The sequence below is a fragment of the Hemibagrus wyckioides genome, linkage group LG04, assembly GCF_019097595.1.
Source record: "Hemibagrus wyckioides isolate EC202008001 linkage group LG04, SWU_Hwy_1.0, whole genome shotgun sequence".
NCBI classification, from domain to species: Eukaryota; Metazoa; Chordata; class Actinopteri; order Siluriformes; family Bagridae; genus Hemibagrus; species Hemibagrus wyckioides.
Window position 1 is genome coordinate 21,204,539 of NC_080713.1, and position 12,739 is coordinate 21,217,277.

At 36.5% G+C, this 12,739-nt stretch overlaps 1 protein-coding gene across 7 annotated transcripts in view; it reads left to right on the forward strand.

Annotated features, from left to right (window-relative positions):
* Positions 1 to 741: 741 nt before the first annotated feature.
* The window catches only part of mical3a (microtubule associated monooxygenase, calponin and LIM domain containing 3a), a 93,590-nt gene continuing 81,592 nt past the window's right edge, over positions 742 to 12,739 (forward strand). For 3 of the 7 annotated variants that reach the window (XM_058388373.1, XM_058388371.1, XM_058388372.1), the window contains exon 1: positions 1,432 to 1,627. The gene's annotated coding sequence lies outside the window, so the exon portion shown is untranslated. Of the gene's footprint in view, positions 868 to 1,427; positions 1,628 to 12,739 lie in introns of those variants that run through there. The other 4 variants (XM_058388374.1, XM_058388370.1, XM_058388369.1 and 1 more) reach the window with 3 other exon arrangements.

Here is a 12,739-nt window from a genome sequence, read left to right on the forward strand (position 1 = left end):
ATCAATGACTGGGTGGTGTATATATTTTTAAAATATTTATTTCTAATTTTTTTATCCATTTATTGTGATATTTAATATGTCCCTTTTATAGTGATATTTAATATTGTGTGAAATCTTTCACACTGTTTAGTTTATTCCCAATTATGTCATAACAGCTATGAACCATAATTTCCTCACCCTTAATTTTCTCTATCTAGAAGTTAATCTTCCTGAGAAACCTGAAAGCCCTTCCTATGAAAGATTTGACTGTTATAAAGTGTTCACACAGGTAAAACTTCCAAAACGTTTCCTCATAGCAAGTTTCATCATATCAATAATTACTTCCACACCTTTTTTTAATTATTATTATTATTTGTTTTGTTTGTTTGTTTATGTGATGCTCACACACCCCTGTGTTAGCTGTTACCATACAAACATTAACGCATTAAAACAAGCACATCCATGCTGTTATAGAAAACTGATCAACACCAAGCAGAATTGAGAATTTGATAATAGTGCAGTAAAACACAGAGAATTATGCAGTAAATCAGTATACTGAAAAAAGCTTCAAATTTAATTGAACAAAGTACGTAAAATTCTCTGGAAGTGTTCAAGGCAATCCAAAAAAGGTGTATTACGTTAGCTTTTCCCACTGGGACTTTCAGGTATATTGAGATTACATTAAAGAGGAGGAGCCTGATGAAAAGGTGGGACTTTCTGTTGATGTTACAGGAAGCAGAGAGAAAGAGTCAGAGTCAGACACTAGCTGGCACCAGTTCCAGACAGGTCTTCATAAAGACAAGCGGAAGAAAAATTGCATTAGATGCATTAGGTGTGTGTGAGATGAGTGTGTGAGAAGAAGCTGAAGATGGCGTTGAGTAAGGACCAGTGAGTACCATTTTGTTGCTGCATCATAGTGTAGTATATTAAGAGATATGAAGCTACTATATAACTAGAGATACTTATACATTTTCATTTAAATGTGGTTGCTGAGTAAATATGATGATATTCTTTAGGCTGAATTGCAATATATGTGTCTTAGTACGTTTGTCTTTACTGTCTTTACAGTATCTGTGGCAGATTATACAGCAGCTCAGCAGTGAAAAAGCAAACAAATCCCTAGCTATTAATATTGCTTACATATTATTGTGATAAGAAGTCACAAAATAAGTGTGAACTACCGAACTCATTACAAAACTCTACACAAAATAGGCAGAAAGTGTTTACTGCTGTAACTTTTACACATTTTTGTGCTCAGAAAAACACAGTATGTTCATCACTGATTAGCATCTCTTTTCTAATGTTTTTTTGTCCTGTTATCATACCAAACCATTTCATCCCTTTTATTCCAAATTCTTAGCTAAAGTCTGTGTTCCATTTCACCATCATCACCACCACCAGTGCAGATTGTGTGACTGGTATTTGGGTCATATTTCGCCTCTTTACAGTGACGTGGTGCTTTAAGAAGCATGGAGGAGTGCTGAAAGGCTGAGTGTTTTGTGTTCTGTGCTGAATGAGAAGCTGCATTGCAGAGACGAATACAACACAGCAAAACACACTCTCTCACACACACACAGAAACACAATGAAAACAAGACCTGGATGATCTCTAAGAAAGGTGAGAGGATCAGAGGGACCGGACGTCAAAGGTAAGATTTGCTGTCTGTTTCAGAATATTTAAATAGTGAAGCTGTTTTGCAAACAGTGGAAGTGAGAATATGCCTAATCAGCATTTTGATTCTGATGACTGCAACAGCGGAGTGTGTGTGTGTGAGTTGAGAATGAGTGTGAATCTTAATGGCACACTGTTACAAAGGTGACCTTGTTACTGTACTTCGATTTGCTGACAGCAGTACACACAGATCACAATTCCAGTTACCTCGTGCAGCTATAGAAACCCTCATCCCCTCTTGTGTGTGTCTCAGAAGACAGTAGGATATTGTGCAGACCCATGCTGATGAGTGGGAGTGATGTAGTTGCTCATGTGAAGGGCGCGTGATGAATATAAATGACCAATACCAAAAAACAGATCTTTCCAGACCTCTACAGAAACACTGTAGTTATGGAGCTGGCCCTTGAGATAAGATATCAGTGACTTAAACTATTCTCTTTGAATTGAGTGATGTATATAACATCTGTTTCTAGACTTTAAAGTGTTAGGATGGATGGGTTGAGTGAAGGATTCAATGATAGACTAACTCTCTGCTGTGATATACACTAAAACTGAACATCAGCTGTTGGGAAATTGCTTGAGGCTAACATTAGCACAGAAGCAGAGACCATGCCTTGGCTTTATATGTGTAACAGCTGCCTTGTAATACCCTGAGAATGAAGCCACTGTGGTCCAGGGTATTCACTACGGCATTACATAATATGCAGATAAGTCCATCTGTGATGCATTAGGCCTGGGATACATTGGTGACAGATCAGTCATTAGTCAAGTCTTTGTTTCATTCGTTCAAGAGTGTAATAACGGTGTATATGTGGCATAGATTCAGTATACAGTATGTGGCTGTAAACAGGTGAGATGAGGACATGAGCACAACACACACACACACACACAAATGATATGATATGACAGCCTTGAGCAAATTAATGTTCAGAATTTTTTCAATTGTGTGCAGGCCTCAGCATGCTTGGCTAGAAAAGTGTGTGTTTGTGTGTCTGTGTGAAGGTATTAAACCTATTGTTGGGAATACAGGTATCAATGATGATATGAATACTTGCAATGTAAGTGCCAATTTCGACACTGTAGGTAGGTTTGATTGGTTACCATGGAGACAATGTCTTTATAAATAATAATAATAATAATAATAATAATAATAATAATAATAATAATAATAATAATAATAATAATAATAATAATAATTAGTAGTAGTAGTAGTAGTAGTAGTAGTGTTTTTTTTCTTACTTTCTTTTACAAATAAAGGCCAACATTTTTCATACTTGTGTTGTCTCATGTTATTCTATTGTTCCCATTACTACTCTGTCATTGTTCCTAATTGTCTGGGTGTTTTCCGAGACAGAGAGCACATGGCACATGGGTGGGAGGAGTGTGCTAATCGAGGACTCTCATTGGTTACCCGACGTGAGCGTATGTCCTCAAGGTCTGTGCCATTAGCAAATCACCCAGATCATTTATTGTTGTGACATGCCCTGAAAAGAAGAAAAGTGTTAGACAGATATTGAATCTAGTCGTTGTCATTTTCCTTTTATGAGCTTTAATGTGGGTGTGGAATAATAACCAAAGGTCATGCTTTGAGCCTGGATTCTATTATTGAATTTGGGGCCACCATGACACTGCTTAATGTTCTAGGATGAATTATATTATCCAAATGTTCTTTGCTTGCTTCCACAAGCCGTGCTGACGTGGACGATTCACATCTCAGCCTTGTATTCTTATGTACCAGACAGATTTACTGCTTTGCCACATCTTTCTTCGACTCCATCTCCAAAACCCCCCGTTTACAGCTCTGTGGCTGCCTTTCTCAGAGCCTCTGGGCCACTTAGCATTCCACGAGGCTGCTGGTTTTTTTGTCTGAGGAGCCGTGCGGGGTGCCACTGCATGTCACATATCCCACACACGCTATTCTGGTGCGCCTTTTGTCTGCATTGAGTGATTTGGGCTGGCCTTGTGCCAGGACTACATGGCTGGTTTTATTTGTTCAAAGTCAAAGCTGTATGCTTGAAGAAGACATTCCATGCATATAGTCAGGCAGGGTTTGTATTTGTTCTGAATTCTGTATGGACATGCCATTTCTGAAGGTTTAGTGTAATAATAGAAAGCCCTAACAGGAATGTGTAGCCATATGGTTCTAATCATTGGTTATATACAGATGGTACATTGGATTATGTAATAGTTGGATTAACTAGAGAAATGTGACTAGTAGTTTCAAGTCATGCTTACTGTTACAAATGCCCATTTGGCTGATGCTTTTTACCAATTGGGGATACAATTGAACAGATGAAAAGGAAGTGTTTTGCTCAGGAGCTCAACCATGGCAGCTGGGAAATACTGGGATTTGAACTCACAACTATCCCTTTAAAGCCTTAACCACTTGTTCAGAATTATAGCTTAACACAAGGAGACGGCTGAATAAACCCTGGACCACACCACATGGGAGGCCATATCTGTTAAGGATATTGGACAAGATACACATTGAGAAACATCATCATAGCTGCTGTGCGACTTGTGTTGCTTCACTTTGTTGTGATACTCTTTTTCCTCAGAACAAATCTGAGAGGAAGGATAACATCTGTAAGACTAATTTGAATTCTATAAACATAAAAGTTCATTTCAATGCTAGATAGAGCTCAGCTCTGTCAGTTAAATGTTTTGGCAATTCGGCAGCATTTAAATGATCTGAAGAATCAGGGCCAAGATTTAAAGAGTCTTAGTTGAGCAAAAGTGTCAAGCCTGAGAGGAAAGCTGTCCATCTTTCAACTCTCTCTCTTTCTCTCTCTGTCTGCATGAGTGTACTATTCTACTTTAATCCTCAGTCTCGGCTCAGGCCCAACACGGAGGCAGAGGGAGATTACAGGGGTTACAGAGTGTTGCATTGAACACACAAGGCCCAAATGCAGTACACTGAAACTCTCACTTTTTTTTTCTTTTTCGCTCTCTCTCACTTTCTATCTGGCTTGACTAAGCATCCATAGCATTTGGCTCCTTTCCTTTGCTTCCTCACACACATTTGTTCTTTTGTGTGTTTGTCAGTGGAATAGTGAAGTACTGGATCGCTGCAGTGAGTCCATGCCAGATTCTTGCTTTTCCTCTACCATTAACCTGCTTAGAGAGAGAGAGAGCAGTTTCTCGGCCAAGGACACATTCAGGACGAGGCCAGCAACTTCCGTCCCAGGCCACACAGAGCTGACAGCGCACTCAGCAGAACGAACTGGCACGACTGAGAGCATGTGGGTCATTAGATACTAAATCCTGCTTTTAGGTTTCTGTAAAATAACTCTTTAAAGCTGGCAGGGTGGCCAAAGTGTTCTGGGTTCTGGGGAACAGTTCTCACCCTCTCTTCCTTCCGTTCTATCTATCTATCTCTCTCTCTCTCTCTCTCTCTCTCTCTCTGCTATTGTGCCAAATAAAAAGCAGAATTTCATCTTCCAGTGTGATTAGTCTCACTGACCAGCTGTTAGGAAGAGATGACTTCTTTGTCAATAATACTCCAGCCATCTTCTCAACCTAGGCTCAAGCTACTGACTGTAGAATACCATGGACAAAAAATACATTTTAATACATAAAAATATACATAAGGATACATTTCTATTTATTCAGGAAAAAGCCAGAAAATCTGTCTTAAATCTCTCTTAAATGAACACATACAATCAACTTTATTCAAATTGCATATCTATTATATTAGGCAAAATTATTTTTATTTTCTTCTTCTTCCTCTTCTTCTTCTTCTTTTTCTTTGTTATATATAATTATTATGTCCAGGAACCTCAGCCATTCTTGGGTGTGTTTGGGGTCATGCATACATGCATGCGTGTGCGTGTGTGTGTGTGTGTGTGTGTGTAAAGAAGGACCTAGCTTGTACTCCAGCTGTCATTGAACCCCCAAGTATGATATTTCCTGCATGTCTGCTACTCATTTGTTTCTCTACACATATGTAATGCATGCTCATGTGTCAGTGTGGCTTTTGTAAAATATGACAACGGGTGGAGTATAATCTGAAAAGATAATCAGAAGTCCTCTGTCATGCTCTGTCACACACAGAGAACATTAAAGCCTCGAAGCAGCTTCTGTCCATGTGTTCAGAACAGACGCAGAATGAGTAGGACGAGCGATCAGAAGAAAGAAGGATGGAAGATTCCATTTGGGCACTCAAGCATCTAAAAGAATGAAGAGCTGATAGTCTGTAACTCAGAGCATGTGGGAGTGTCTGTCACCTTCCTCAATTAGCAGAATTAAGTTCTCTGGTCCTCTGTGTGCCATCCTGTATAAAAATGTCTTAGGAATGGTCTGACTCATAACGTTAATGAATATTGCATAAAAAAAAGTGTTGTAAGGGTTGATATAATGTTAAGTAATTCAAAAGTGAGCAACACAGTTATTAATCTCTGTTTATTAATTCTAAGTGTCTCATGGCTGGAAGCTTCTTTAAAGACTAAACTCTACATTAAAGCAGCAGATAGTTGCTGACTGGTCTTTAAAGCAAAACTTTCTCATTTTTCAACCTCATGTACTGTATCTATAGCATAAGTGCAGTTACCATCAGCAAGAAATTTGTTCCCAAGTACTGAAAAAACAACATACCAAAATCTCACCTGTTATGATTTTGCTGTTTTGAAATTCTAATGCAAGTATATAATTCATCAGGGCTCCAGAGTGCCTAATTTAATCCTGAAATTAATAGAGGTGAATATATATAATGCTGCACTATACAGTATGCAATACACTGTACTAGTAAATGCATTATGTGCTTTTAACCAATCTTCCAACACTGAAACACAAAGTTATTTATGCTTTCCCAGACATTTTGTAGTATCAAGCCCACAGACACACATTACTATACTGGGGGCTTACCATTACTGTGAGTAAGTACACAGAAATGTGTTGAAATAATCACCTGCAGTAATCTGTCATGCACAACAGATAGCAAGGTAGTAAAAACAGATTAGTTTATGAAACACTGGAGTATTTCTTGAACTCAGTAGCTGCTTTTGAATGTGGCTAGGACTGGATCGCTATGCTTACCTCAGGGAGTGGCAGGGTGGAGTGTTGGTGGCCAGAAGGGCTCTCATTTTTTAGAGTACAAAAGTAGAGAAATACCTGACATGGCATGATAATTATTGTGCCATTAACTTGGATACTTCTTTGATTTCAGAACACTCATCAACTTTAGATTGAATGAGCCAACATTAAAAGTTTCTGTGTCACCAAAATCCTGTCATGCAGAGAATAGTTCATTTAACCTGACAGTTGTGTAGTTGGTACTTTTGGCTAAATAAATGGGAAATACATCATTTAGGCTTCTCTCTAGGCTGGGAATGAAAGTGAAGGGCTTAAGCCCATCTACAAAGTGGAACATTGAACTGATGTCATACTGAGCACCGAGAGCCAAACGCGATTCATTCCAAAATTCAATACATAAAAGTAAAACATCTGACATCAGTTACAGAGTGTCAAGCCTGGGCAAGGTCATGTTGGAAACATCCAGTGCTGTTGCGTAGCACTAAGACTGCAGATTAATGGATCTAATCTCTTGGAAAAAGAAGAAGAAGAAGAAGCATTTTGTTTTCTAACTAAATATTTCATACAGTCACTTTTCTTTTTTCAGTAATAGTTAATGGTAGATTAGAGTAATCTAAAGGAAAGGAATAGGTGATTAGAGTTATCTAATGGTATCTGAGTGGTATCTGATAATCAAGGAATGGGTAAAATATTTCATTAATCATTTCCACAAATATAAAACAATTCATTTTAACCAACTTTAACCAGCAACTCTAGTCGCATCAAGTGAAATTTCATTCCTTATAGAATACAATGCCTTAAAAGAAGAAAATCTTACTTAGCAATTTACAACATTCCCATCATGAAATTTCCCAGAAGTCTATTTTGGTAGAAAATTGCAGGCTTTGACTGTGCCGAATCTGGACAATCTTAGACCTTTAAATGAGCATGTGGTCTCTCTGGGAACTTTCCTGCTATCTCTCAGTCAGTCAGGAAGTGCTGCTCACCAGAAGTTCACTGAGGATATTTTTGCATTGCTATAAATGTTTTATGTTTTTAAGGAACACATCTCTTTAGAAAACACAAATTCAGTTTAACTATTAAACCATTTTACCTGCTTAGGTTGTTCCCGAAATCACGACTCATTATTAACAATTTGCCTAAGCTGCCCATTAAGGAAACATTCCCTCTGAATATACAGCAATTAACGGCTCAGTAACGGTGTTGTAATTGTGCTGATATCATTCTTGGCAAAACACCTGGCCATGTAAATGATTACCAGCACATATGTAGTTGTCTTACTAACATCTTCCATGAATTTTATTGACTTGGATCTGTGTGGTGTGCATGTGTGTTCATTTTAAAAAGCTAGAGCTGGTCCATCTTTTTAGACCTGTTTACATTCTGTAGATTCCAAACTTTTGTGGTACCATAATATTTACTGGCCAGTCATTAAGTCTATTATCTAGTTGTTTTTTTTAATATTGTGTCCTTATTCCACTTCCTGCATTAGAAGCATTAGAAGCAGATGACATCCTTGTGGTATTGTCTGAAGTCATTTATTAAGAAAATAACCTGCTTTTTGCTGTCAGCTTAGCACAAATCTAAGCTTTACTGTGACATCAGTAACAGTAACAGCACACCATACATTTACACCAAGTAAAATATAAACCTTCAGTGCTAAAAACATAATAGAATTCACTTTAATAAACATAAAATCAAAGTAAAAACATGAAACAGTGCTTTAATGATTTCAATTAATAATGCCAAGAGATTCAGATCTGGAGTCATTAAGACCTTTTGCCCATAGAAGATCTATCAGAGTTGAATTACTTGGACAGAATTTCTACCAGTTTTGTAATCCTAAAGCATGCCATGGATCGTAAAATCTTGTTGGAATGTTTGAATCATCAAGTAAAAATGCTTTCATGGCTTTCTGTATATTTATTAGGCTGCTTGTAAGCACTGAGGAATCTCTCAGTGGTGTAAAGGAAAGAAGGATTGTCTTTAGCTCAGATTACAGTCAGGAATTAATTTATGTTTATCCAGATATTCGGAACACTAACTCACATTTTGTTTCCATTGTGGAAAGTGTAAATGCTATGAATTTAAGTGATTTTTTTTTTTTTTATCAGCATTATTGAACTCTTGAGTAAGAATGAAATGATTTAGTTTCTATTGCAGCTAATTGACTTAGACTCAATTTAATATAACTCTAATATTCATAATGGATTCAAATGTTTCTATTGAACAAAGTGAAATTTTGAAGATTTTTGTCAATTTATATTTAACATGTATGGAAGGAGTCTTAAGGGTCAGAACTTTGCAACAGATTTCCAACACAGGAAAGTCACAGTGTTAGTGTTAGTAGTAGTGTGTATTGGAGAATGTAACTCTGGCGTTTTCTTGTTTGGTTTTTTTAAGCTTATTAACTTGAAATGACTCAAAAACTGTTTATTACTACTATAGTGTAAGAGATAAGAGGAACTAATGTGAGGATATTTTATACCATTAAATGAAATTAGGAACAGATTTTTTTAAGTATGGCAAATTCTTTTTGAAAACTTTTTGGAGCAATTCACAAGGACTAACATCGTCTGTCTGTTCACAATGAGTCACCAGAAACATTTAGAAGCGAACACCTCTCCTGAGGAGAATTGCAGAGTCTTTGTTTTTTACCTTTAAGCGCATTCCATAATGCCAGCAAGCCACATACTGTCATAAGGTCACATATGGTCATAACTGGATGGCCTAATAAGAAGATCAATTCTATGGCATTCTCAAATCCCTGTTCAGGGTAAGGGCTTCTGATAAATATTGCGATTGTAAATGAAAATAAAAAGATAAGTCTTTCTCAGCTTAAGTGTTCTCAATAGCACATTTCACACTTCCTGCTCTCTTGAAGGTAATTACAAGAGAATGCTTCACAGCCCTCCCTGATGGAAAGTGTCAGACTGATGAGATTCCAGGTTAAAAATATGACACACAGTAAAACCCCAAATCACATAATATTTAATAAACTGAGCAATTCAGATTCCCCAAAATGTTCTTAAGAGGCCATACACCATTTTTAGACTGTGGCTTTATAGGAACTCTCCCATGGAGAGATTTGTTTGTGCTGTCTCTGGTGAAAGACTGAAGGAAGCCATACTGGTTTGGAGTTGTTGGAGAGAGCTCCAGAGCATCACTATGCAGTGTGTTAGACAAAGCTTTCTTTTGGCTAGGGACACAGAGCGGTCAAATGGGGGACTTTGTCCTCTTCTTTCTTCCTTTTGTCTCTTAGCTCAAACTGAAAAAGACCCTTTGTATCTGGCTGCAATCACATGTCACAATATTTGAACAGCTGCACTGTGTATATCTGTGTGTGTGTGTGTGTGTGTGTGTATGTACAGTGAATTTCTAGCAGCGTAAAAGTGGCTTACATGAAATAAGCAAGAGAGTTTATTCTCTTATGGAACTGATTCTCAGATATATATGAAGACATCCAAGAATAACTGAGTAACTTTAGTTTGCTTCGCTGAGTTGAATAATTTATTGTAGTTAGAAAGCCATGCTGCTTTCAAAAGACAAGATAAGACAAATACAATACATCCATAATGATTTTGAAAAAGAAAAAGCTGGTGCTAATATACACGATAGAATAGAATAATAATGGGAATTAAAGATGAAAGAAAAAAAACAAGATTAGAAGAAGACATTTGAATAAAATGCAGGCTGTGAGGGAAATGCAAGAACCCTTTGGAACTGTTTTTCCCCAACAATTCCAGACTTCATACATATTTATACCAATATGCTGCTGAAATATTGAATCTGATTGGTCACAAAGTGTTGATTCATGTTTTTATCGCAACAATGTTGGCAATAAAAACATGTAGTGCACTCATTCTATTATAAGTTATAGTTTCACAGGGACTTGTATGACAATGCTCAAATAAATTAGGCCTAACAATAAACGTGTATTTAAACTAGTGTTTATTTTACAATGAAAAGCTATAAAAGTTGCCCTGTTGAAGCATTCTCCTAGGAGACATTTATTTAACATGTATATGTTTTCATATAAAGCTGTACCTTTAAGATCCCTGAGAAAGAAAAACTCTACAGAAAAACTAGTTACTAACTTTGCGACTTGTGGTTTCTTGGTGTTGTGATAAATATAATTATTTTTCTTAATTACATTAAGAAGAGAGAGAAAAAAGAGGCAGGTGAGGCCATAAATGTTTAAAACCGCATAACATAAGTGATACTTATTTCTTGGATGTTCCACAACATTACATGTAAATAAAAATGGATAAAAATTATGACGTCATTCTATAAACAATTAAATATTTTAGGACTAAAAAAAAAAAAGAATCAGGTTGTGATGTTATTGTATATACCAGTATATCCTGTGAGTTTTGTTACTTCCATGCTGTTACAGTATACATATATGTTTTAGTGTGACATATAAACTCATAAAAGTACAGCTTTGCTTATTTTATGACGCTGTAATTGTATGAGCAGCGACAAAGTTAAAAAACAAAATGAGTTCCTTCGTAATTTTATCTTTGTGTTTGTAAACTAATTAGCTCTTTCCCTGTAAGACACCGCTCTTTCCTCACTGTTTCTTTCATGGATGCCATGGATCATGTTAAAGCTCAGCATATTTATAGCATGACGTCAAGGCCGGGAGTTCAGCCAAATGTTAAATACCACATGTTCCCTCCTACTGCTTTATAGTCTTTAGCTTAAGCAGAGTTGGGCATTGTTAGGGAAGGGACAGTTATTGCAAGCTTGCAGTAATGTCCCACAGCATTTATTGCATTTACAGGTTCGGGTTGTGTAACAGCAAGAAGTTGTGGTCTGGCTGGATTTGAGGATGATTGTGTAACCATTGGGTGTTGAATCACAACTAGGGGCTTAAAATACTTCGTGTTGAAAATGAGAAAATATATCTACTGTTCTTAACTAAGAGGATGGATGCAAAGGAGGGAGTGAATAGTAATAGAATTAAAAATAAAAATTAGGCCTGTCATTGAATGATATGTGGGTTAGCTTTATGCGCTTGGATTAACCCTAGTCCTAAAATAAAGATTAATTACTAAAATTAATTAATTAAAAAAAAAAAAAGATTTAGCTTAAAACCCAAAAACTTTACTCTAAATCATTGTGTTTTTAGGTGTTGTTGTTGTTAAATTAAACAGTCCTGAGGCTGGCATGAATGTCGCACAAATGCAAAGGTGGGCATTAGCTAATAAGTGAGTTCAGACATTTATAAAGCATTTACATTGAATTGTTTGTGTATTTTGTGTTTTATATTCATAGAAAGCTGGCTGAAAAAAAGGTCTAGATTTATTTCAGAAGTGAAAAGTAGATGAATTCCAAACCACTGAACCTCCACCCACGACTGATATTCTACTCATTAGTGCTTAAGGTGAATTACATTTGCAAAGAAATGAGCTCTGCCCCCTCTTCCTGGTTGAAGCTACATGAAAAGGTTCCATCTGTGAACAGCAAAGTGTGGAGCTTATTTCTGGGACTATAGATAACTACACAGTCATTCATACTCGGTTTGTTTCTAACCTTCACATGAAATTGAGACCTATCCATATAATGTGCCTTTGAAAAATACTAAAAAAACAAAACAAAACAAAACAAAAAAATCTCTCCTCGATATCTGCAAATTATTATTAACCTACAAACAGTTTTTGTTTGGAAAAAAAAAAAAAATAGAACAACATAAAAATAAGCAAAACAGGATGCATAATACCTGTATACTCAAGGTGCAGTTTGGAAAATGCATTGCTTTTTTATTTATTTATTTTTTATTTATTTGTTAATGCATTACACAGATACAGTTTGGGGAAAATAGAAATCTACTTGTAAATCACTTCATAAAATAGTATAATAAAGTATATGCTAACAATATGGGCTAATGGAAACTGCAGTTTTATGGATGTTTGTTTTCCAGTTGATATGTTAAATCACCAGGTTACTATATGCCTGAACCTGCTGCTTCCTGAGAATGGCATGAACCAGAGATTCACAAAAGAGCAGACTGTAAATCAATCACTAACCTGCTTAGATCTGGTTTAAGAGCCAC